A 25,426-nucleotide genomic window follows, 5' to 3' on the forward strand; every position below is an offset into this window, starting at 1 on the left:
GAACTGTTTTCCACTGCTCATTGAGATTGGAGAATTATCCCTCTCCCCTCACCTAGAATGTCCATTAATTTCATTTTTTATATCTAAAGAGAGGGAAGTAGAGACAGTTTCTAAATTTAGCCAGGGAGCTATAATAATTTGATAACCAACAAAAGAAAATATAGTTTTCCTTTCTAATATTTCAAAATAAATCCTCAGGGCTTTGATTTTAGTTCTTTGTTTTGGAAAATACAACCCAGAACTCAGAAATGTTCTGTGTAAGATGAGTTTTTAAATTGATATATGTCTTCTGAAGAAACTTTTGATGGAATTAAATAGTAGATTTCATATGATATTTTGAAGAAAAATTCATTTCCCTGGAGTCTTGATAGGTTTGGTTTCATTTTGATTGTCTGGCCTTATGAAATAATTTGTAAAATATATTAATTTTATTATGTGTTACTAAGTAGCATATTTTTCTCTGTCATTTTAGTTGTAAAATGCTCCTCTCCTTTCTATCAGAGCTCACAACTAATCGACTCTGGGTGCTTTTGATTTTTCTGACTATGCCAAGGCATTGAATGAAGTTCGCTGTAGTGAGAAAAGAGAGCACATGGAACTCGTGACTTTATGTACTCCAACAATAGAGCTTTTATGACATTGGAGGTGGTTAAAAACGCTAGAAGTAGCTCTTAAACATGGCATCGCTGTGTTGCCTTTTTTTTTTTTTTTTTTTTTTTGTATTCTTAGAGCTGCCAGGAGTGCATCGGGCCTGTAATTTCCTGTTCTCTGAATCCCCCATCTTTTTGCAGCTCCAAGCTTTGTGTCCCACAGCCTGTGACTCTGTGCTAACAAATCGCTATTGTCCAGTGGGGCGAATGGTGGCTGGAACTAAAGAATTGCTGTCTGGTTTCTATTCAAATCCAGGTAGTGAGATATATGAATGGACTTTTCGAATCGTCATGTGAATAACGTCTGCTCGGCATGAAGGCTCAGAGCCACACTAGGAAAGATTAACTCCTGGGCTGACCACTAACATCTTTTGTAGTAGGAGGTAGAAACATTCCCAAGTATCATTTTATTCACACTTAATTTTCCATTTCATCTTCCAAAAGTAGAGTTAGCCGTTGAACTATTTGGCTACTTTTCTCTTAAGTTTAGTGTTTCTGTTGATAATATGGAAGTTTGGGAAAATGCTAAGTTGTTTTTCTCTTAGAACACTATTTTTTTCTGTCAAAAGTTTTCTACCTTACATTTATAATGGCATAAAGTTATCTTTATAGCATACATGCAAAAATGAGAGAGAGGGAGCTGCTTTTTCCAAGAAACCAACCCTTTAAAATACTTTCCAACCATTGAAGGGAAAAATCTCCTTTTTTTCAGAGCATTCTACTTATTTGCATTTTTTCCTCCCAAAGCACAAATTTATAAAGAGAAAATAGAAACAACTTCAAATGCGATGTATTAACCAAACAAACAAGCCTCCTTCAAATTAGGAACCAACTTAAGCATTTGTAAGTAGAGCAGAATCAGGATTTTAAAAATTAGATTTGGAAGCTTGACTATAATTCATAATTTCATTATCCTTGGAAAATTGTTATATTATCTTTCTCCTGTATGCCTGAAAAAATGTCCACAGGCTTAAAAAGGGCCATGCTTTTTACATTCCTTCCATATTGCAGGTACTGTGCAACGGGAGAGCCTTTTATGTTTCTTTTTGTCTTAAACTCAGACAGCTTTGTAAGCAGTAGTGTGTAGATTACAAGAGTTAGACAAAAGCAGGCGCGACTGAGAAGAGTTGAGGGGGGGAGAGCTTGGGGCACTTCCTGTCACTCAACACATTCCAGATCACTAAAAAATTTCCACACCCTCTGCATTCCCTCTTGCCCACCCCAGATCCCAGTATTTTCTGATTACATATGTTGTGGTATTTATCACACTCCTCGCTATCACTGGGCTCTGGCAAGACTGCTTCAGAGGAGATGCATTCCTTTAGATTGCACAAAGCATAGCTGGGAAAATGGCTGGCAGTTTCAGAATCTAGTCACGATCGCACGCATGAGCACCTCACACATCCATGCCCCTTTCCCCCCTCTCCCACCCCTGCAGCTGGCTGACCTGTCTCACCCACTGCTGGCCTATGGAACGGCCAGGACTGTCTGGTTTTGGCTCATGCCTTTGTCCATGTCTGGCTTAGTTCCTCTCTGTCTACGCTTGCCTCTACCCCCACCGCCCCAGGCAGCACAAGTGTTTGGCTACACAAAACTACAGATAGAAAAAAGGTGGTAAAAACGTCAAACTTTGCTAGATTCTCCAACAGTTTATTCTTTTGTTTATTCACTTTCTCTCTTCTTTAATACTTCGTTTTAAGAAAACAAATACAAAATTAATTATCTAAAGGCAAAGAATGCAAAGCAACCTTTGTGTTCCTTATAATAACTGACTTCATAACTCTCTCCAGCTGCGTTATGGGGTGTGTATAAAAAGCTTCTGTTCTGAGAACAAAGGAGCACGTGCAGAAATGAGACTAAAAAATCCACTGACAGTATTTCACCACACAAATTACTTAAAAGATTTTAGTCAAGCCTCTCAACAGATTCAATGTTAAAATGGTTTTTAGTTTAAAAAAAAAAAAAAATTGAAAGTGCTTACCCAGTAAAAGAACCGAAGTAGTCCTGAACTGTTACGTAAGACTTTTTACAGTTGGATCTTTGTCAAAAGGGGGTGGGGGTGATGGGAGAAAGCAGCAACAACAATCAAAAAAGTTCGAGCTGCTGTGGCTTAGAGGACAACTTCTCTGTTTCCAGATAGGATTCTTGCTGTAGAAATGGAACTCCCAGCCAGCACAGCATCCTGTCCCGGTAGAGAAATGAGTTTGTCAGTAAAAAAAAAATTAGATACTGGAACCCAGACTAGATGAGGTACTGAACCGCGCCAGATTTCCTTGCAGCCCTGTCTGCTCAGCTCGCATTGAACTATATATGACCCAGATGATGGACAGAAGCACATTCAGTCATGTGCACACTGGAAGAAAGCGGATTTGCTGGTCCCTGGCAGTGCAGGGGTTTGTCTTCTGATTGGGCTGTGCCCTGATCAGTGAAATGTGAAGCCCTCACCATTCAGAGGCCGTAATTCAGGACTGGCAGTTTGAGTGTCTGGCTGCCTCTAGTCACTGAGAGAGACTTTGAAGGTGTTGCTTTTGTTTGGTGGCATTACCCACTCAGAGGTTACTTACACCTATGTACTAGTATTAGGAACAATGCTAGCCTTCCTGAAATGCAAGAAGGAAGCAGACTTTTCCTGAATTCTGTCATCTTATTGTTGATGAACTTTGCTCTAACTTAACCCAATTATTTGATTTGAGAATTTTTGTGACCTTAACCAAGGTCCATGTCCAGACCACACCCTGGCCGTGATTTTATGGGTTTGATAAGGTAAAAATAAAGGTAACATTTGACTTTGAAGCTTCCTAGATGATACAGATTGCTCTTAATGAAAATTGGATGGATGGACAGCAGAGAAGTTAACTTTTGGATTTTGGAGTCTTTGAATGTCCTAGGAAGAAACTTTATCTCTTATCGCCTTTGTGAAGCCGTCACTCTTATCCTAGTCCTTAGTCACATAGGGGACTGCTGGGACGAAGCTACCAAAGTATAGGATCCCACTGAACTGTGACATAGGCTTTATGCAAGATAGGCACAGTCTACTCTCTCTAGTCTGTCTGAACTAGGGTCCTTGGGATTATTTCCTGTCTTTCTGGGCCACTAGGAAATGAGGCCATTATTTGGACTGTCGGTTGTGACATTTTTGTTTAGTATATGAAAGTTGCTTTGTTTAATGCAAATTAACACTATTTTTTAAAAATTTGAAGCAATAAAGGAATTAGCTTATATAATCCTAAACTGGTGTTTAGACATATAAATACTGTTTTATTTTCTGCCTCTCTTACACTTGTGGAAATAAATCCATGGTCAGTGTATAGCGTCTGTCTGTTTTGCTGTAAATTCTGGGTTTGGATGTTTAAGTATTTGTAATTTCTTAGATGTTACACAGCATCCTATATATGGGGACTGCCCAGGAATTTTTCTCTTGTCTTAACCTGGAGAAGCTGGGTTGATATGCTATGGGATATAACAATGATCAAAGTCAGAAAAGAAGGGATGCACACCCTCTCTTTCTGTAAACTACAGAACAATCATTCCTTTTTTTCTTTAAGTTGTGGTAAAATATACGTACAGTAAAATTTACCATTTTAACGTCTGTAGTCTGTAGCATTAGGTACATTCACATTGTTGTATAATCATCCCCACCACCTATCTCCAGAATATTTTTATTTCCCCAAACTGAAACTCTGTACCTAACATTAACTTCTTATTCCTTCCTCCCCCAGCCCCTGGCAACCACCATTCTTTCTGTCTCTATGAATTTGACTGTTCAAGATACCTCATAAAAGTAGAATCATACAGTACTTGTCTTTTTGTGACTGGGTTACTTCACTTAGCTTAATGTCCTCTAGGGTCATTCATGTTGTAGCATGTGTCAAAATTTCCTTTCTTTTTAGGTTGAATAATATTCCGTTCCGTTGTACGTATAGACCGCATTTTGTTTATCCTTTCATCTGTCGATGGACACTTAGTTGCTCCCACCTTTTGGCTATTAAGACAATTATTCTTGACCATTCTTCTTGTAATCTTGTGAGGGCTTCTTTACAGAGCTGTCTGACCCATCTTAAAAGCTATTCCATTTTATCAGTTAGAAGGGTTTTGGTATGCCTTTTTACTTTAGAGATTAACTAGGCCCTAATATCAGATTTGCTAGAGAAGGGCAGATTCTTTTCAGCCTTCTTGGATGAGACTTAAAACATAATTCTCTCTATTTATTTTTTATGGGTTTATCTTTTCCTATTACACTGTGAGCTCTTCCTGGGCAGGGACTGTAGTAAATTCCTTTTGAATTGTGCCTGTGCCTCTTGTTTAGGAAGTAGACATCAATAAAAATTAGTTGGAAAAAAATGTGAATTAATGAATAATAATAGAATAATAGCTAAGTTTGTTGGATTTTTATTATAGGCAAGACACTGTGACAGATGTTTTATTTACATTATTTAACTTTCAAAACAGCTCTGAGATAAGTATTGTTATCTTCATTTAATAGATAACTTGTTCAGGACCTCATAGCATGTAAAAGATAAAACTGAGATTTGAACCCTTGTCTCTTTTGGCTCCAGAGCCATTATGCAAACTCCATAGTGAGGTGATGATCAGTGGGTTTGGAAGCAGGAGATTAAGGCTAAGCATTGATTCCAAATCAGATATTCTTTCATTAGGCATCAGGAGCTAGAGCCCTGTGATAGAGATGGTTCATGAGTGGATACTCAGAGGAAAGCTTTGCACATTATAGATCTTTAGCTGAACAACCCCTTGTTGAACTCAGTTCACAGATATTCCTGTGTATGTAAATTCTCTTAGGTTATTTTGAAAGTGCAGTTAAGTGAATGCACTAGAACAAATGAATCGATGTTCCTCATACATATATGAATGATACTGTTCTAGGTGCTAGGGTGAGTCAAGAATAAACCAGAACAGATTCTTATGGATCTTGCATGCTAGTGAGGAGACAGAAAAATAAGTTTACAAAGTAATATAACGTAAAACAGGAAACCATGCTATGAGGAAAATAAAATAGGATAATGTGATGACGGACAATGCCTTGGGGGTGGATTTGGATGAGGGACTCCTTAAATGAGGAAATACCCAGGAATGCTTCTCTGAGGAAGTAAAATATACAAGCTGAGAGCCAAACGATGACAAGAAGAATCCTAGAGGATAAAGAGCTAAAAGAAGTGTGATCTGAGCACTGAGAACGAGATGTAAGAGCCCTAAGATAGGATTGAGTTTGGTGTGTTTGAGGAGCAGAAAGAGTAGCATGGCTAAAGTGGAGTGAATGCAGGTAGGAGATAATGTTGGAGAGGTAGGACGGGATCCTATCATGTAGGGCCTTGTGAGCTGTGATAAGAAATTTAGATTTTTCCCCAAAGGTAGGAGATTGGAAGGTTTTAAGCATAAGAGTCCTCCTGACACTACCTTTTTTTTTTTTAAATTAAATTAATTTATTTTGGGCTGCTCTGGGAGGCATGCAGGATCTTAGTTCCCGTGCCCCCTGCAGCGGAAGCACAGAGTCCTAACCACTGGACTGCTAGTGAATTCCCCTGACACTACCTTTAACTGGAGTCCTTCCCAAGCTGGAGACTTTGCCAAGGCTTTCGCATGTTAGTGGCCAGCTCTAGATGTCCTAGCAGAATGATACTTCTTTTACAAGAATGCTGGGGCAACCATTGGTTTCATTGCTCTTTCCACATCAAAGAGGGCTCGTTCAACAGGAGTCTTGTTGTTTTCACAACATCACTGTTGTGTGGATAGGGTTTTGTATGCTGGTTTTCTGTATTAATTTAGGCTGAAATTCAGTTCTTAATTAGACCTGATCTTTCTGTGTCAGTACTTTTTTTTTCTTTTTTTTTTTTCTTTTTTTTTTTCTTTTTTTTTTTTTTTTGTGGTACACGGGCCTCTCACTGTTGTGGCCTCTCCTGTTGTGGAGCACAGGCTCCGGACGCGCAGGCTCAGCGGCCATGGCTCACGGGCCCAGCCGCTCCGCGGCATGTGGGATCCTCCCGGACCGGGGCACGAACCTGTGTCCCCTGCATCGGCAGGCGGACTCTCAACCACTGCGCCACCAGGGAAGCCCTCTGTGTCAGTACTTTGAAGGACGTGTTCTTGGCAGTTGATGATGGCTGTTTCATTTATATGATATACTTAAGGGCATACTGATGGGAATCTGAAATTGACAAGTAAAGAGGAACTTTCCCAGTATTATTTTTATTTTTTGGCCGTGTCGGGTCTTAGTTGCGGCATGCACGGTATTTGTTGAGGTGCGTGGGCTCTTCACTGTGGCATGCGGGCTTCCTTCTATTTTCTCTCTCTAGTTGACGCCTGCCAGCTCAGTAGTTGTGGCCCACAGGCTTAGCTACCCTGTGGCATGTGGGATCTTAGTTCCCCAACCAGGGATTGAACCCACCTCCCCTGCGTTGGAAGGCGGATTCTTTACCACTGGACCACCAGGGAAGTCCGTTTGCCAGTATTTTTTTTTTTTAAGATTATTTATGTATGTATGTATGTATGGCTGCGTCAGGTCTTAGTTGTGGCATGCGGGATCTTCGTTGAGGCATGCGAGATCTTCCGTTGGCAGTGTGCAGGCTCTTCTTTGTGGTGCACGGGCTTCTCTCTAGTTGTGGTATGCAGGTTTTCTCTTATCTAGTTGTGGTGCGCAGGCTCCAGGGTGCGTGGACTCTGTAGTTTGCGGTATTCAGGCTCTCTAGTTGAGGCGCACGAGCTCAGTAGTTGTGGCCTGCAGGCTTAGTTGCCCTGCGGCATGTGGGATCTTAGTTCCCTGACCAGGGATCAAACCCACGCCCCCTGCATTGTAAGGTGGATTCTTTACTGGACCACCAGGAAAGTCCCCCCTTCCCAGTATTCTTAAGTAAGGTTGTATTCAGGTATTCTGACTCTAGTAGGGTTAATTGCTAACATTTTTCCCATATTATTTGATTTTTTCAAATACTGTGAAAAATACCGAACATAACATTACACACCTGATAGTTTCATTTTATAGGTCAGTTGTGTTCAAATGGTTTTGACCATTATCCTCTGTAAGAAAGGTATTTTATATTGTAATCCATTATACACGTACTTGTATATATATCTATGTATCAATATCTATATCTGAAACCATATTTTCATGGTATATAGTACTTGTCCTTATTACATGTAGTCATCTACATTTTTTTTTTTTACTTAAAAAATATTATTTACAAGCCACTAAATTGATTTTAAAACCCACTGAAGGGACAATCTGAACTTTGAAAAAACATTATAGGGGAGAAATCTGAGGCTCGGAGAGGTTATGACTTGTCATTTGTCACATAGCAAGGAAGTAGCAGAGCTGGGACTTAAACCATTGCTAATGATTCCAAAGCCCTTCCTTGTTACCACATTGTATAGCTTTTCTAGTGATTATAACCTTCAGTGAAACTGAACAAAAATGAAAACACCAAAAATGACTTTTAATAATGATTATATAAAATGTAAATTTTCAAAGCAGAGGCTGTAGGATGGGACAGAAATATTCTTCCCCTGATGATGTCCTCTGCCTTTTTCAAAGAGCTGTTGGCCACTTGGCGTTGTCTTCCATATCTTGGACAGCATGCAGTTGATATTACTCATTAGTTGTACTGCGAACCAGCAGTTTCCCAAAGCACTTGTATCTCGTTACTCAGCCTACCCCTGAGCTAATCTTGGCTTCTTAAAATAATAGCTGTGTGATACCTAGCTTATGAGAGTGAGAATGTGGCCTCTCAAAAGCGAGCTGTTGCAGTGTAACTTGGAGTCAGTGCTCAGATACAAGACAGGAAATATATCTAGCATCTGAGTCCAGCCCTGCCGTTTTCTGACCTGGTTACGGTACTGGTTGAGTTAATTTTGCTGAAAGGAGAAACCATGTCCTCCTCTCCTGCTGGAGGATAAGGCTGTATCAAAGGGAAAGGGTAGGGAATTAATGCCTGTTGTTTACTATGAGCTAGCCATGCACTGTACTCTAGGCCAGGGGTCCCTAACCCTCGGTCCACGGCCCATTAGGAACCAGGCCGCACAGCAGGAGGTGAGTGGCGGGCAAGCAAGCAAAGCTTCATCTGCCGCTGCCCATCACTCCCCATTGGTCGCATTACCGCCTGAACCATTTCCGCACCCACACCCCCACCCCGGTCCGTGGAAAAATTGTCTTCCAGGAAACTGGTCCCTGGTGCCAAAAAGGTTGGGGACTGCTGCTCTACCCGCCCCACCCCCGCCTTTTAATCTAATTTAATTTAATTTATTTTTTGGCTGTGTTGAGTCTTTGTTGCTGCATGCAGGCTTTTCTTCAGTTACAGCGGCAGGGGCCGCTGTTGTTGCAGTGCGTGGGCCTCTTATTGCGGTGGCTTCTCTTGTTGTGGAGCATGGGCTCTAGGCATGTGGGCTTCAGTAGTTGTGGCACATGGGCTTCAGTAGTTGTGGTGCTCGGGCTCTAGAGCACAGGCTCAGTAGTTGTGGCACATGGGCTTCAGTAGTTGTGGTGCTCGGGCTCTAGAGCGCAGGCTCGGTAGTTGTGGTGCATGGGCTTAGTTGCTCCGCGACATGTGGGATCTTCCTGGACCAGGGCTCGAACCCCTGTACCCTGCATTGGCAGGCAGACTCTTAACCACTGTGCCACCAGGGAAGCCCTCTAGGCCCTTTTGACATAGGTTTTAGTTTAATTCTCATGACAGTTCTGTGAGGGGAAAGTTATTATCCCTATTGTTTTCATTTATTATTTTTATTTCTTAAAATTAGGATACAGAACAATCAGGACACAGAACAGTTACAGTGCCCCAAAAAACTATTTTGTGTATTATCCTTATTTTACAGAAAAGAAACATTGAGGCTCAGACAAAAGAAATGATTCTTAAACAATCACAAAGTCAGGTAGTGGCTGAGGTTGGGATAGAAGCTACACTATACCTACCTTTAAAAATTGTACCTTCACCTCAGAGCCGAATTGGAGCTCTGAGTTAATGAGACTGTGTAGAAGGGGACATTCCTAGGCTTTAAGAATAAAGGGTTATGTCAGAGGATGGAAACCTTTGAAAACCCAACACTGTGGAAATAGAGCTGCTTTCTTATTCCTGTGTAGTGTGGGGTTTGTCTAGGATACCTCCGACACTTGTTTTTGTTTTTTTTTTTTGGCTGCGTTGGGTCTTCGTTGCTGTTCGTGGGCTTTCTCTAGTTGCGGTGAGTGGGGGCTCCTCTTCGTGGCAGTGCACAGGCTTCTCGTTGCAGTGGCTTCTCTTGTTGCAGAGCACAGGCTCTAGGTGTGCGGGCTTCAGTAATTGCAGCACTCAGGCTAGTTGCAGCACGTGGGGTCAGTAGTTGTGGCTCAAGGGCTCTGGAGCGCAGGCTTAGTAGCAGTGGCACACGGGCTTGGTTGCTCCGCGGCATGTGGGATCCTCCCGGCGCAGGGATCAAACCCATGTCTCCTGCATTGGCAGGCGGATTCTCAGCTACTGCACCACAGGGTAAGTCCCACCTCCAACACTTTTTTAATCAGTACAGATTTATGTTTTTAGTCTTTATGCAGTTGCTTTTCAGTGAAAAACAGGAGTTTAATCTTCTGCTAGCTTCCTTTATTAACCTGCTGGGTTTTGTTTTTGTTTTTCCTTTTTTTCTTCTGCCATGACATAGACATAGGTTTTTTTCTCTTTTGAGCTTGAACTGCGTTGGCTCTCCAAAGCTTCTGGACCTCCTTGTTTCTTGGGTAGGCAAAACTAGTCAGGTGCCCCAGTGTCTGCTAGGGAAAAGGGTAAAATCACGTGGGTAGGATTGGGTTGAAGGCATGGGTCATAAAACATTACTCCTGTGGCTGCCAAGAAAATGCTCATTTTTTTGTGAAGAGACTGGTCCAATGTTAGTCATTTGATTATATAATTAAAGCAGGGATTTTGGATAATTTCTTTAGATATATGATAAGGCCTACATTTTCTCCCCCATTTTGTCTTCTCATGGATCACATCAAGGGTAAAGATGGGACTTTGCAAAACTGTTATGCAAAACTGTTACTTTGAATTCTTAATAACATCCTTACTAAGTTGGCATTGTCATTTCCTCCTTTATACAAATGAGGAAAACTGAGGTACAGAGAGGTTAAGTACTAGCTTCTTCAAGATTCCTAAGACAGAGCCAGTAATCTAACTCAGGTTTTTTGTGGGGTTTTGTTTTGTTTTGTTTTTGGTGTGTATGGATTTTGTTTTTGTTTTGGTGTGGCTCCAAAGCTGTCTCTTTGTATTACCTATTTGCTGTCTTCACTAACGCACTTCCAGTGCCTCTCAAGGGCATTGCCAGTGTTCAGAGAATGGTGGTGGTGTTTATACCCCTTTTTTCCCTTTAAAGTATCAAATCATTCTTGAGCATTTTAACTTAAAAAAGAGATTCAGTTCAGAGTTGTGTTATGGTGACTTCAACATCATTTAAAAATTCAGGGCATCAAAATCTTCAGGAGCTGATTGTAACATTGAGGAACTTAGGGCTGTTGAGATTTGGAATATCCACTGATCCAGAGCCACATGGTTACTGGGCAGAAGGTGATAGGGCAAAAAGGTACTTGGCTATGGGCTGAGCCCACGTGGGGTCAGACTGTGTCACAGGAAGAAGCCAGAGCTGAATTCCAGGTCACAGAGGGCTGAACCTAGGCAGGTACCAGCACTCCCAAGGGATATGGTTCAGATGCAGGCCATTGGTGGCCAGTGTTTTGGCCTGACTTACCATTTGTAATTACTACTAGGCCTCTCCAAGCAGGTTTATTAACTTTTATTATTATTTTTTAAATAGTTAGTTATTTATTTGGCTGCGCTGGGTCTTAGTTGTGGCATGTGGGATCTAGTTCCCTGACCAGGGATTGAACCCAGGCCCCCTGCATTGGGAACGCAGTCTTAGCCACTGGACCACCAGGGAAGTCCCTATTAACCTTTTAAATATGTAGAGAGGCCATGTTCAGGAGATACCTGCCACTGAAATTACACACTTTCTAGAAGTTTACATGGTCACCATTCCCATTAGAGTCATAAGTGCCCACTGACAAAACATGGCAGGGATTAATTCACTTAAGCAGTTTTAAGGGAGCCTTTTTTAACTTCAAAAATTGTGAATATATGGTTTTCTTCTTTGTAAAAATTGTACCGCCGTTTTTTCTCCAGGCTTCTAGAGGCAATAGCTATTAATACTTGAAAAGTTAGAAAATTAGTATTTTTTCTTTCATATGTATTTTATTTAACTAATAAACTTTATTTTTGGAGCAGCTTTAGGTTCACCCCCAAATTGAGTGGAAAGTACAGAGAGTTCCAATATACTCCCTGTTCCCAACGTGCATGACCCCCGACCAACTATCAACATCCATTACCAGAGTGATGCATTTGTTACAGTTGATAAACCTACACTGACACATCATTGTCACCCAAAATCCATAGTTTCTATTTTATTTATTTATTTATTTATTTATAAAATGACCATTGCTGGTTTCAGCCACTGCTCTTTTAAAAAATATATTTATTTATTTATTCATGCATGCATGCATACATTCATGGATGTATGTAGCACCGGGGGGTCTTTGTTGCGGCGCGCAGGATCTCTGTTGCAGCGCACAGGATCTCCGTTGCAGCCTTTGGACTCTTGGTTGCGGCATGTGGACTTCTTAGTTGCGGCATGCATGTGGGATCTAGTTCCCCGACCAGGGATCTAACCCAGGCCCTCTGCATTGGGAGTGCGGAGTCTTACCCACTGGACCACCAGGGAAGTCCTCATAGTTTAGATTTCACTCTTGGTATTGTACCTTCTGTGGATTTTGACAAATAGGTAATGATGTGTATTACCATTGCAGTATGTTACAGAATAGTTTCACTGCCCTAAAAATTCTCTGTGCTCTGCCTATTCATCCCTCTCTCCCTCCTTCCTAACCACTGGCAACTACTAATCTTTTTGCTGTCTCCATAGTTTTGCCTTTTCCAGATGTTATGCAGTTGGAATCATATAGAATGTGGCCTTTTTAGAGTGGCTTCTTTCACTTAGTAATATACATTTAAGTTTCCTCCATGTCTTTTCATAGCTTGATAGCTCATTTCTTTTTAGCACTGAATAACAATTCCTTTGTCTGGATGTACCACAGTTTATCCACTCACCTACCAAAGCGCATCTTAGCCACTTCCAAGTTTTGGTAGTTATGAGCTGCTATATATAAACATCTGTATGTAAATTTTTGTGTGGACATAAGTTTTCAGTTCATTTGGGTAAATACCAAGGGTGGTTACTGGATCATATGGTATGAGTATGTTTAGTTTGTATGCAACTGCCAAACTGTCTTCCAAGGTAGCATTTCTACCAGCAAGGAATGAGAATTCCGGTTGCTCTACATCATCCTCCCCAGCATATGATATTGTCTCTCTCTCTCTTTTTTTTTTTGGTGTGGGAGTCATTCTAACAGGTGTGTAGTGATATCTTGTCATATTAACTTGCACTCCCCTAATGACAGATGATGTTGAACATCTTATGCTTGCTTGCCATCTCTGTATCTTCTTTGGTGAGGTGTCTAGTAAGGTTTCTCACCTATTTTTTAATTTGGTTGTTCATTTTCTTATTGTTGAGGGTTTTTTCTTATTGTGGAGTTTTAAGAGTTTCTTTTATAATTTTGGATAGCAGTCCTTTATCAGATGTGTCTTTTTTTTTTTTTTTTTTTTTGCGGTACGTGGGCCTCTCACTGTTGTGGCCTCTCCTGTTGCGGAGCACAGGCTCCGGATGCACAGGCTAAGCGGCCATGGCTCACGGGCCCAGCCGCTCCACGGCATGTGGGATCTTCCCAGACTGGGGCACGAACCCGTGTCCCCTGCATCGGCAGGCGGACTCTCAACCACTGCGCCACCAGGGAAGCCCTCAGATGTGTCTTTTACCAATATTTTCTCGTAGTCTGGTCATCTCATTCTAATGACATTGTCTTTAGCAGACCAGAAATTTTTCATTTTAATGAAGTCTAGCTTACTAATTATTTCTTTCATGGGTCATGCTTTTGGTGTTGTACCCAACAATTCATTGCCATGCAGAAGGTCATCTAGGTTTTCTCCTGTGTTATCTTCTAGGAGTCTCATAGTTTTGTGTTTTTCGTTTAGGCCTGTGATCCATTTTGAGTTAATTTTTGTTAAGGGTGTAAGGTCTGTGTGTAGATTGATTTTTTTTTTTTAATATATGTAGATATCCAGTTGTTCCAGCACCATTTCTTGAAGGCTAACTTGGCTACATTTTATTGCTTTTACTCCTTTGTCAAAGATCATTTGGTTGTATTTATGTGGGTCCGTTTCTAGGCTCTCTATTCTGTTCCATTAATCTATTTGTTTTTTCCCCAGTACCACACTGTCTTGATTACTGTGACTTCATAATAATTCTTGAAGTCAGATAGTGTCAGTTCTTCAGCTTTGTTCTTCTATTTCAATATTGTATTGGCCATTCTGGGTCTTTTGCCTCTGCATATAAACTTTAGAATCAGTTTGTTGATATCTACAAAATAAGTTGCTGGGATTTTGATTGAGATTGCAGTGAATCTGTAAATCAAGGTGGGAGGAACTGGTATCTGGTGATATTGACTTTTCCTATCTATGAATATGTAATATCTCTCTAGTACTTTTTTGACATTTTTTTCATCAGGATTTTGTAGTTTTCCTCATATAGATCTTGTACATATTTTGTTAGTTTTATACCTAAGTATTTCATTTTGGGAGGGTTGTGCTATTATAAATGGTAATGTATTTTTAATTTCAAATTCCATTTGTTCATTACTTGTATATAGGAAAGTGACTGACTTTTGTTTATTAGCCTTGTATCCTGAAACCTTATTATCACTGCTTATTAGTTCCAGGAGTTTTTTGTTGATTCTTTAGGATTTTCTACATAGACGATCTTGTCATCTGTGAACAAAGACAGTTTTATTTCTTCCTTCCTAATCTGTATACCTTTTATTTCCTTTTTGCTGTCTTATCACAATAGCTGGGACTTCCAGTGTGATGTTGAAAAGCAGTAGTGAGAGGGGCATCCTTGCATTGTTCCTGATCTTAGCAGGAAGGCTTTGAGTTTCTTATCATTAAGTTTGGTGTTAGCTGTAGGTTTTTTGCAGATGTTCTTTATCACATTAAGGAAGTTCCCTTCTATTCCTAGTTTCCTGAGAGTTTTTTATTGGGAATGGGTGTTGGATTTTGTCAAATGCTTTTTTCTGCATCTTTTGATATGATCAAGTGTTTTTTTTCTTTAGCATGTTGATTCGATGGATTATATTAATAATTTTCAAATGACAAACCAGCCTTGCATACCTGGAATAAATCCCATTTGGTTATGATGTATATTTCTGTTTACATTGTTGGATTCCATTTGCTAGTATTTTGTTGAGGATTTTTAAATCCGTATTAATGAGAGAAATTGGTTTGTAATTTTCTTACAAGGTCTTGGAATGCTGACCTCACATAATAAGTTAAGAAATATCCCTTCTGCTTCTGTATTCTGGAAGAGATTATAGAAAATTGGTATAATTTTGTTCTTACGTGTTCTGTAGAATTCACCAGTGAACCCATCTGGGCCTGGTGCTTTCTGTTTGGGAAGATAATTAATTATTGATTTAATTTAATAATAAGGCTATTTAGATTATTTCTTCTTGTGTGAGTTTTGGGAGATTATGTCTTTCCAGGAATTGGTCCATTTCATCTAGGTTATCAAATTTGTGGGCATAAAGTTGTTCATAGTATTTCTTTATTCTAATGTCTGTGTGATCTGTACTGATGTCACCTCTTTCATTTCTGATTTTGGTAATTTGTGTCTTCTCCCTTGTTTTCTTAGCCTGGCTAGAGGCTTATTGATTTTATTTATCTTTTCAAAGAACCAGCTTTTGGTTTTGTTGATTTTCTCTATTGATTTCTTATTTTCGATTTCATTGATTTTTTTTCCCTCTAGTTCTTATTATTTCTTTTCTTCTGCTTGCTTTGGTTTTAATTTGCTCTTCCTATTCTAGTTTCCTAAGGTGGAAGCTTAGATTATTGATTTTAGATCTTTTCTAATATTCAATTTTCAACTCTAATATTGAATTCAAATTCAACTCTAAAACATTCAGTGCTATTAATTTTTCTTTAAGCACTGTTATTGATGCATCCTACGAATTTTGATAAGTTGTATTTCATTTGATAAGTTGTATTTTCATTTTTAAAATATTTCAAAATATTTAAAAAATTTCTCTTCAGATTTCTTCTTTGACCCATGTGTTTAGAATTGTATTGTTTAATCTCCAAATATTTTAAGTAATTTTCCAGCTATCTTGCTGTTATTGATTTCTAGTTTAATTCCATTGTGATCTGAGAGCAGACATTCACTGTATGATTTCTGTTCTTTTAAGTTTGTTAAGGTGTGTTTTATGATCCAGAATGTGGTCTGTCTTGGTGGACGTTCCACATGAGCTTGAGAAGAATGTGTAATATTGCTGTTGTTGGATAAAGTAGTCTGTAAATATCAATTATGTTCAGTTGATTTGTAGTTCAGTGTAGTTCAGCTGTGTTCTTACTGATTTTATGGCTGTTAGATCTGTTCATTTCTGATAGACAGGTGTTAAAGTGTCCAACTATAATAATAGATTCAAATCTATTTCTTTTTGCAGTTCTACCAATATCAGTTTTTACCTCATATTTTTTCATAAGCTAAAAAATTAGTGTTTACTGTATTATTATGATGATTTAAATTATACATACACATACTTTTGATATATGTCACAATAAAAATTGGACACACAGACATAAATAAATATTTTAAAATGAAACATTATGAATAAGTATTCAACCACATTTTGGGTCAAAGAATTGTAAATTTAAATAATGAGTTTATCTCATATTTTGATGCTTTGTTGTTAGGTGCATACACATTAAGGGTTGTTATGTCATCTTTGGAGTACTGATGCCTTTATCATTATGTAATGCCCTTTGTTATCCCTGATAACTTACCTCACTCTGAAATTTGCTTTGTCTGAAATTAATATACCCATTCTTAGTTTTTTTTTTAGCCTGTTAACTTGTTTTTAAAGTTTATAAATTTTATTGTGGAAATATCCAAATATATGCAGATGTAAAGAGAATGGTATAAAGAGCCCCGATGTACTCATCAGTCAGTTCCAAAAATTATAACTTTTTTGAAGTATTTAAAAAACTTTTCCCCAAATATTATTACAAAAATTTCAAACACCAGAGAAGTTAAAGACTGTAGAGTGAATACTCATATGCCCACCTCCTATATTCTCCCATTGTTTCACTCTGCTTTAATCCATATCTATCCATCCATCTGTCCCTCTACCCATCTGTCAATTCATTTACTTTTTAAAAAATAAATATAGGTTACATACAATATTATGTTAGTTTCAGGTGTTCTACATAATGATTTGACATTTGTATACATTGTGAAATGATCCTCATGGTAAGTCTAGTAACCATCTCTTCCTGTACAACTTTCAATATTATTGACCGTACTCCTTAATGTATATATTACAACCCCATGACTTATATTATGTAACTGGAGGTTTGTACCTCTGAATCCCCTTCACCAATATCATCCACTCCACCAATATCATCCACTCCACCACCCCCCTCTTTTGGCAACCACCTGTTTGTTCTTTGTGTCTGTGAGTCTGTTTCATTTTGTTTTGTTTTTTAGATTCCAAATGTGAGATTGTGCAGTATTTGTCTCTGACTTATTTTACTTAGTATAATATCCTTTAGATTCATCCATGTTGTCACAAATGGCAGGATTTCATTTTTTTAGTGACCAAATAATATTTCATTTTATATACATAACCACATCTTTTTACCCACTTGTCTACTGATGGACACTTAAGTTGCTTCCGTATCTTCCTATTGTAAATAATGCTGCAATGAAGATTGTTATGTATGTATGTATATTCAAATTAGTGTTTCTGTTTTCTTTGGGTAAATACCCAGAAGTGAAATTGTTGGATCTTATGGCAGTTCTATTTTTAACTTTTTGAGGAACTTCTATACTGTTTTCTATAGTGGCTGCACCAGTTTACAGTCCCACCAACAGTGCACAAGATTTACCTTTTCTCCACATCTTCACCAAGACTTACTTATTGTCTTTTTGACTAAAAGTAAAAGGGTGGAGAAAGATATATCATGGTAACACCAATCAAAAGAAAGCAGGGCAGGGGTGTCCTTAAAACACATCAAACATCAAAACACTTGTTTTTTGATGACACACCTGCTTTCTTTTGATTGATGTTACCATGATATATCTTTCTCCATCCCTTTATTTTTAATCTATATGTGTGTTTCCAATAGACAACATGTAGTTGGGTCTTGTTTTTGGATTCACTCTGACAATCTCTGTCTTTCAATTAGTGTATTTAAGATGTTTAAGGTGATAATTGATATAGTTGGATTAATATCTACCATATTTGTTAGTATTTTCTATTTATTGTCCTTGTTATTTGTCCTTAATTTTGTCTTCCACATGTTTTTCTGCCTCTTGTAGTTTTAAGTGAGCATTTTATATGATTCTGTTTTCTTTCTTTTCTGAGTATGTCAGTTGTACTTCTTTTTTAACTTTTTTTTTAGTGGTTCCCTAGAGTTTGCAATATACGTTTACAACTAATCTAAGTTAGCTTTCAAATAACACTATACTATTTCACAAGTAGTATGTGTACCTTATAATAACAAAATATTCCTAATTCCTACCTCTCATCCCTTATATCATGTTGTCATTCATTTCACTTACACGTAAGTATATACAGTAGAATACATGCTATTACTATTTTTTTTTGCGGTACGCGGGCCTCTCACTGTTGTGGCCTCTCCCGTTGCGGAGCACAGGCTCCGGACGCGCAGGCTCAGCGGCCATGGCTCACGGGCCTAGCTGCTCCGCGGCATGTGGGATCTTCCCGGACCGGGAAATGAACCTGTGTCCCCTGCATTGGCAGGCGGACTCTCAACCACTGCGCCACCAGGGAAGCCCGCTATTATTATTTTAAACTGTTACTTGTTAGAACTAAGAATAAGAAAAGTAAGTTTTAATTTTACCTTTACTTATTCTCCAGTGCTCTTCCTTCTTATTATGTAGATCTGAGTTTCTGACTTTATTAACATTTTCCTTCCCTCTGAAGAACTGCTTTTAACATTTCTTGCTAGGCAGGTGTACTGGCAATGAATTCTCTCCAATTTTGTTTGTCTGAGAAATTCTTTATTTCTCTTTCACTTTTGAAGGATAATTTCACAAGATACAGAATTCTAGGTCGGTGGGTTTATTTCTCTCATCACCCTAAACATTTACTCTATTCCCTTCTTGCTTGCATCATTTTGAGGTTAACTTGGATGTAATTATTACCTTTGCTCCTCTATAGGTAGGATGTTTTTTCCCTCCGGCTTCTTTCAAGATTTTTTTCTTTTAAGTTATGTCACCCTTTTTTAATTTTTATATTTTATTTTATTTTATTTTATTTTGGCTGCTCTGGGTCTTAGTTGCAGCATGTGGGATCTTCACTGTGGCATGCGGGCTCTTAGTTGCAGCATGTGGACTTCTTAGTTGCGACATGCGGACTCCTAGTTGTGGCATGTGGACTCCTAGTTGTGGCGTGTGGACTCCTAGTTGCAGTATGCGAACTCTTAGTTGCAGCACGTATGCAGGATCTAGTTCCCTGACCAGGGATCGAACCCAGGCTCCCTGGAGTCTTACCCACTGGACCACCAGGGAAGTCCAAGATTTGATTTTTTTCTTTTAACCTTTGATTTTCTGAAGTTTGAATATGATGTCTAGGTGTAGTGGGGTTTTTTTGGCATTGATCTTGCTTGGTGTTCTCTGAGCTTCTTGGATCTGTAGTTTGGTATCTGACATTAATTTGGGGGAAATTCTCAGTCATTATTACTTCAAATATTGCTTCTGTTTCTTTCTTTTCCTTCTAGTATTCCCATTACACATACGTAACACCTTTTGTTGTCCCACAGTCCTTGGAGATTCTGTTCTTTTGTTTGTTTTAGTCTTTTTTTCTCTTTGCTTTTCAGTTTTGGGAGTTTCTACTGTCATATCTTCAAGGTCAGAGATCTTTCTTTAGCCATGCCCAGTCTACTATTGAGCCTATCAAAGCCTTCTTCATTTCTATTACAGTATTTTTTATTTTCTAGCATTTTATTTTGATTCTTTCTTAGAATTTCCACCTCCCTGCTTAAATTATCCATCTGTCTTTCATGTTGTCTGTTTTCCATTAAAACCCTTAGCATATTAATCATATTCTTTAAAGTTCCTGGTCTGATAATTCCAACATTTCTGCAGTGTCTGACTCTGATTTCTGATGCTTGTTTTGCCTTTCAGTATGCCTTGTGGGGTTTTTTTGTTGAAAATTGAATGTGGTGTACTAGGTTAAAGGAACTGCTATAAACAGGCCTTTAGTAATGTAGTGGTAACATGTGGGGAAGGGGAAGCATTCTATAGTCCTTTGATTTGGTCTCAGTGTTTTGGTGAGCCAGTGCTGCAGAACGGCGAACTTTACTAGCGCTTCTCAGGGTTCTTTTCCCCCTTAGGTGGGACAGGATGGCTGGGTGGCCTGGAGTTGGGTTATTCCTTTTTCCTTCATGTGGGATGTTAGAGGAAGCTAGAGTTGGGTATTTCCCGTCTCCTAGGTTGGTTAGGCTCTGATAAAACTCCAGCAAGTTAGGCTCTAATAAAATAATTTTTTCCTGAATGCAGGCCTTGTTAAGAACAGAATGCTCTGGTATATTTCAGGGGTCTTTTTCCCCTCTCTCTTCTGGAAGCAAGAAGGAATTTTCTCTGATACTCACTGTGAGGTCCTGGTAGAGGTTTTGGAGGTAAAACTCACAAAAGTGTGGAGCCCTCCTGTGACTGGGTCCCTCTGGAGTTTTTTGTTTTTGTTTTTGGCCGTGCCATGCAGCATGCGGAACTTCCCCAACCAGGGATTGAACCCGTGCCCCCTGCATTGGAAGCATGGAGTCTTTTTTTTTTTTTTTTTTTTTTTTTTTTTGCGGTACGCGGGCCTCTCACTGTTGTGGCCTCTCCCGCTGCGGAGCACAGGCTCCGGACGCGCAGGCTCAGCGGCCATGGCTCACGGGCCCAGCTGCTCTGCGGCATGTGGGATCTTCCCGGACCGGGACACAAACCGTGTCCCCTGCATCGGCAGGCGGACTCTCAACCACTGCGCCACCAGGGAAGCCCGGAAGCATGGAGTCTTAACCACTGGACCACCAGGGAAGTCCTCCCTCTAGAGTTTTAACTCTCAGAGTTATCCACACTTAGCTTCCAACAATTCATCAACTACAGCTTAGGTGTTCTTACTCTGGCACTGGTTCCTGTGGAATTTTCTGCTCAAGAGTTTCAGCTTTAGTAGGTTGTGATTCTCTCTTAACTGTATCTGTCTCTCCAATTTTGGGGACAGTGTTTTGCCATCTGACCTCACTTCTCTGCCACATCTATGAAGAGTTGTTGATTTTCCACTTCATTCAGCTTTTTCTTGTTGTTAGGACAGAGTGGCAACTTCTAAGCTCCATACATGGCCAGACTGGAAACTGGAAGTGGTATTGATTTTTTAAAGAATTTGAGATAGGGATGTCATTTCTTCCTACTTTTAACCTTATCCAAAAATTGTCATTTAGTTTAGAGAGCTTCCTGACGAGGCATTTACTCACTTTCTACACCCCTCTTTGTAAATTTGGCACATATAAATTTACCCCATGACAAAAATGGGAGTCTTTATCCAGCTGCAATGAGAAAGCTCACCATTTGGATTTCTGCATTTTTTTTTTTTTTTTTTTGCGGCACGCGGGCCTCTCACTGCTGTGGCCTCTCCCGTTGCGGAGCACAGTCTCCGGACGCGCAGGCTCAGCGGCCATGGCTCACGGGCCCAGCTGCTCCGCGGCACATGGGATCCTCCCAGACCGGGGCACGAGCCTGTGTCCCCTGCATCGGCATGCGGACTCCCAACCACTGCGCCACCAGGGAAGCCCGATTTCTGCATTTTTTGATTGGAAAATTTTATTTTCTTCATGACAATCCCAGGAGTTCAGAGCTTGCTTTCTCAGACCTTGTCTCTGGCCCTTAGCATAAGTCCTCTCTCTGGCATCTGCTCCTGCACATCTACAAGGATCACGTTTTCTGAATCCAAAATCAGAACAACAGATCTCACATGAAATTTTTTTCCCCTTTTAAATAGACTATTTTTTAGAAAAGTTTTAAGTTCACAGCAATATTGAGCAGAAAGTACAGAGTTTCCATATACTCACTTACAAACATATTGTACAATCTCCTCCCATCAACATCCCGTACCAGAATGGTACATTTGTTATAATCAGTGAACCTACATTGATATCGTACAATATTATCACCCAAAATTCATAGTTTACATTAGGGTTCACTCTTCATATTTTATACTTTATGGATTTCGGCAAATGTGTCATGATATCACATGGGCTTTTTATATGGAAATTTAGTTTGAATTCCTGAATATTGGAATTTATAGAACATTGGTTCATGGAGACCACAGAACATAATAATCTTGGAAAAATCAAAGTACGGTCACTGTATGTAGATGTGTCAGATCAGTTTCAGTGCTTTTCTGCTTTGACTAGTTCTTGAAAGGGCCTTGGAATAGACTACGTAGCAGGTGACAAGCAGGGATACAGTCTTGTTTGCTCAGGTGGCTTGGCAAAGGCTGCAAGAGTTGCCATGGGGGTCTGCTGGGGACCGGGAGGCTATAGAGCCAGATAGATCTGACTTTTCCGAAAGGTATCAAACTACTGGAATTTGAACATGCATAGGTTTTGGATTCAACTTTTTTTCTTTCACCAATATCTCTAAAATATATGGCACATACTAGAAGCCCTGAAGTTGGTTTAATCTTCGGAAGATCAGTACATACCAGTTTTTCAGTTTTCTGGTGAAAGGATGGAAAACTAACAAAGTCTGTCACTTTGTACAAATTTGTAGTGTTTTTTTTAATGTCTTATTTGCTTTATATTTTTTTTCTGATTGTATTTCCTTCTGAAAATAGAATACCTTTTTTTCTGATTTTAATGACAATACATATTCATTGTCAAACATATCTTTTAAGTTTATTTCTCCTGAGAGCTCTACAATTAAGGCTTGTGACTAGTACTCACTTTGGAACTATAACTGAAAACAGTAAAAGCTCAGGAAACATAAAGAGTGATTTTTATATTTGATTCATAGACCTGCACTGACCCTTCTCCCTAGCTAAAGACCAGAATTCTTAATCCTTTCAAATATCTTTATTTGCATGACTCTTGGTCCCTTAAGCCTTCACACTCTCCTTTCTTCCTTATTTGTTTTGGTTGGATGAATCACACAGAGTTAAAGCTGTGGTCACCTCCTGTACCTTCTTCTTTCATGATCTCCATATCCAGTCAGCCAGGCAATTCATCTTATCTGTCTTTGTTTTACTTTTACATTTCTGTTTTCATCACTGAGTAACCACCTTCCCCTCCCTTCATTCCCTGCAATTACTTTTTAAAGCTTGTATTTATTGATACTTTATATGCCAGAAATTATGCCAGGTAGTTATCAACCGGAGTTTATTTGGCCATGTCGAGCGCTTTTTTTTTTTTTTTTAACTTTTATTTGCATTTATTTTTTGCAGCATTTATTCCCGGGCCATAAGTTTTTGTTTCTTCAATTTCTTCTGGGATATCTTTTTCTTCTGGGCAACCTCCTCTTCTGGTTTAGGAACAATCTGTTCTTTTTCAGTAAGGATCATCTCAATGTGACACGGAGAGCTCATGTATGGGTTGATCCGACCATGAGCTCTCTAAGTCCTGTGCCACATCTTGGGGGCTTTGTTCACCTGGATATGCTCAATGACCAGAGAATCTACATCTAAGCCCTTAAGTTCAGCATTACTCTCTGCATTTTTGAGCATGTGCAGTAAAAATTCAGCACTCTTTTTGGGCCACCGACCCTGCGTCCAGCCCCACTGTTTGGCCTGGGCACACCTACCAACTCCGCCACTGTAACGACTGAATGGCACACACTGCTTCTTTAAAGTGACATCCTTCAGATACTTGGTGGCTTTTCAGATATGCATACCCTTAATGGCCTGGGCTGTTTCACGAGTGTTCTTAAAGTGAACACGAAGATTTGAACCTCTCGACTTGCATGATTTTGTGGCATTTTCTGGGTCAAGTGAATAGTGAACCATTTTTAGAGGTCACCTCAGGCCACTAACCGGAAAAGGAAGATCAAGCACTTTTGGTTGTCACAACCTGGGGGCCAGGGCGGGTGGGGAGGGGACGGGTAGGTAGAGACCAAGGATGCTGCTAAATATCTTATTAATGCACAGGGATAGCTCTTCCATAAAAAAAGAATTATTTGGCCCAAAATGTCAATAGTGTAGAAGTTGAGAAACCTGAATCACATTAATTGTTTCATAGCTTACTTAGTCCTCACAACAACTCTTTACATGGGTTTTATTATCCCTACTTTATAGATGATGAAACTGAGGCTCACAAGGTTTAAGTTAACTTAATCAGCATCACATAGCTAGTAAGTAATGGAGCCAAGTTCAAACTTAGGTCTGACTCAGTCTGAGCTTACAGTGGTCATGATATATAGCTTGCTCATAACTCAGGCCCTTAGCTTTTACCTGGTCTACTGTAATGGGCTCCTTCCTGATCTTCTTGCCTCTTGTCTCTCCGTTTAAGTCTGTCTTAAACATGGCTTAAGTGTCTAATTATACTCCCTCTCTGCTCACAATCTTCCAATGCATTTGGAATGTAGTTTTGGTTCCCCAGTCCAGCATTTAAGGCCAAAGCTGCTGCAGTCAGTCCCTGAAGTACCTTTCCAACTAATTTTCCATAACTCTCTTCTTTTCAAAGACATCTTTTCTAAGACATGCTTTATTTTCTTATTTTTGCTTCTTTATATATTTCCCAATATTCTATAACATATATACTGCTGTTTTAATTTAAAAGTTTTTTTTTTTTTTTTTGGCGGTACGCGGGCCTCTCACTGTTGTGGCCTCTCCCGTTGCGGAGCACAGGCTCTGGATGCACAGGCTCAGCGGCCATGGTTCACGGGCCCAGCTGCTCCGCGGCATGTGGGACCTTCCTGGACTGGGACACGAACCCATGTCCCCTGCATTGGCAGGCGGACTCTCAACCACTGCGCCACCAGGGAAGCCCTAAAAGGTTGTTTTTAATGGCAGAAAAGAATATCCAGCCTGTCTTATGATTTAGGGATTACAAAATAAAATGACTGTATTTTTATTTTAAAGCCCCCAGATTTCCTCTGTGTAATCCTTTGTTCATGCTGTGCCCTTTGGACACCCATACAACTCATTATCAGCTATTCAAATTCTTTTTGGCCATCAGGGCCCAACCTGAACACTACTGCCTGCCACTGATCCAAAGAGCAAAGAGGTTAAGAGCATGTGCTTTTTACACACTGACAGGGCTAAGTTTGAGATCTGTTTTTTTCTGCTAACTAGCTGTGAGACCTTGAGCAAGTAACCCAACATCATTAAATCTGTTGCCTCATCTGTAAAATTGGGATGGTGTCTAGCTCACAGAGGGTTTTTGGAATTAAGTAAGAGCTCACATGTGAAGTGCTTAGCCCAGGCCTGGCACAATATGAGTGCTCAGTGAGTTCATTAATAGACCCCATTATTTGTTACCATATTATTTCTCCACTTCTTTAATTCATGCCTCTGCATCTCTAATAGTATGAGCTGTAGAGTCAGAATTCATGCATTTCAATCCTGGTATCACCACTTACTAGTTGTGTAAACTTAATCAAAT

At 39.6% G+C, this 25,426-nt stretch overlaps 1 protein-coding gene, 1 long non-coding RNA gene and 1 pseudogene across 3 annotated transcripts in view; 1 reads left to right on the plus strand and 2 right to left on the minus strand.

Moving 5' to 3' along the window:
* LOC132522750 (uncharacterized) overlaps window positions 1-2,918 on the minus strand; it is a 29,946-nt gene extending 27,028 nt beyond the window's left edge. Inside the window, exon 1 of the long non-coding RNA XR_009541316.1 lies at window positions 2,632-2,918. This is a non-coding gene — a long non-coding RNA (uncharacterized LOC132522750). The remainder of the gene's footprint in view (window positions 1-2,631) is intronic.
* The window catches only part of NR6A1 (nuclear receptor subfamily 6 group A member 1), a 202,397-nt gene that overhangs the window by 82,984 nt on the left and 93,987 nt on the right, over window positions 1-25,426 (plus strand). The gene's annotated exons all lie outside the window — the stretch shown is intronic.
* Window positions 23,234-23,844, minus strand: LOC132522747 (large ribosomal subunit protein uL22-like; annotated as a pseudogene).

Source organism: Lagenorhynchus albirostris, chromosome 7 (genome assembly GCF_949774975.1).
Source record: "Lagenorhynchus albirostris chromosome 7, mLagAlb1.1, whole genome shotgun sequence".
Lineage (NCBI taxonomy): Eukaryota > Metazoa > Chordata > Mammalia > Artiodactyla > Delphinidae > Lagenorhynchus > Lagenorhynchus albirostris.